This window comes from Etheostoma spectabile, chromosome 4 (assembly GCF_008692095.1).
Source record: "Etheostoma spectabile isolate EspeVRDwgs_2016 chromosome 4, UIUC_Espe_1.0, whole genome shotgun sequence".
Taxonomy (NCBI): Eukaryota; Metazoa; Chordata; class Actinopteri; order Perciformes; family Percidae; genus Etheostoma; species Etheostoma spectabile.
Genome location: NC_045736.1, coordinates 29,711,994 through 29,712,734, shown reverse-complemented (window position 1 = coordinate 29,712,734; position 741 = coordinate 29,711,994). Strand labels below are relative to the sequence as shown.

Genomic DNA, 741 nt, shown 5'->3' with positions numbered 1-741 from the left:
ATTATACCTAATATTTGAGTTAAAAAAAAATGAAATTATGAATTATTTTGACTAATGGTTAAGATCAGAGGAACGTACAGATGCGTTTAGGCAGGAATGAAAGTGATCAATTCTACTTGTATGGGATCCAATCCATTTTTTGTGGTAATTTGGTTAAAAAGAAACCCATATTTCAGATATAGCTATTTTTTAAAGGGGTCAAATTTGACCCAAGGACAACAGGAGGGTTTAACGTGAAAGCTGCAGTGAGTAGAACGCCAAAAAAACCATAAGAATTTGAAGTAGAGTGAGACCTTTTCCTGCAGCTCACCCTCTCCCGTGTGTCACAGCCAATAGGAACGCTCTCTCTCTCTCTCTCTTTCTCTTTCTATTTGAACTGACCTGTGATTGACCAAAGTCAGCTGTTATGGGATAGATTTACTAAAGCCTGAAAACAGAGCAAAGAGGTGCAGAAATCAAGTTTTCTCTTAGACCACTGGAATTACTATATGGTGAAAGATTGTGGAATTTCTGCCAAACAACGTCAGTAATACAGTGACTACCACACCTTTAAAGGATAAGGCTTAGTAAATGAATGTATTGTCAACAAATCCCATGAACACACCACAAGCAATGGTAAATTATTTAGTGTAACAAGTGTTATATGTGTATTTTATTCATCTGTGTCATAGAGCTTCACTGTTCACTGAGCCCCATTGCTGACCACTGGTTGACATGTTCCTCCATTACCATAAACACACA

General features: G+C 37.2%; 1 protein-coding gene across 1 annotated transcript in view; it reads left to right on the top strand.

Moving 5' to 3' along the window:
- The window catches only part of rnf207a (ring finger protein 207a), a 27,385-nt gene that overhangs the window by 23,082 nt on the left and 3,562 nt on the right, over positions 1-741 (top strand). The gene's annotated exons all lie outside the window — the stretch shown is intronic.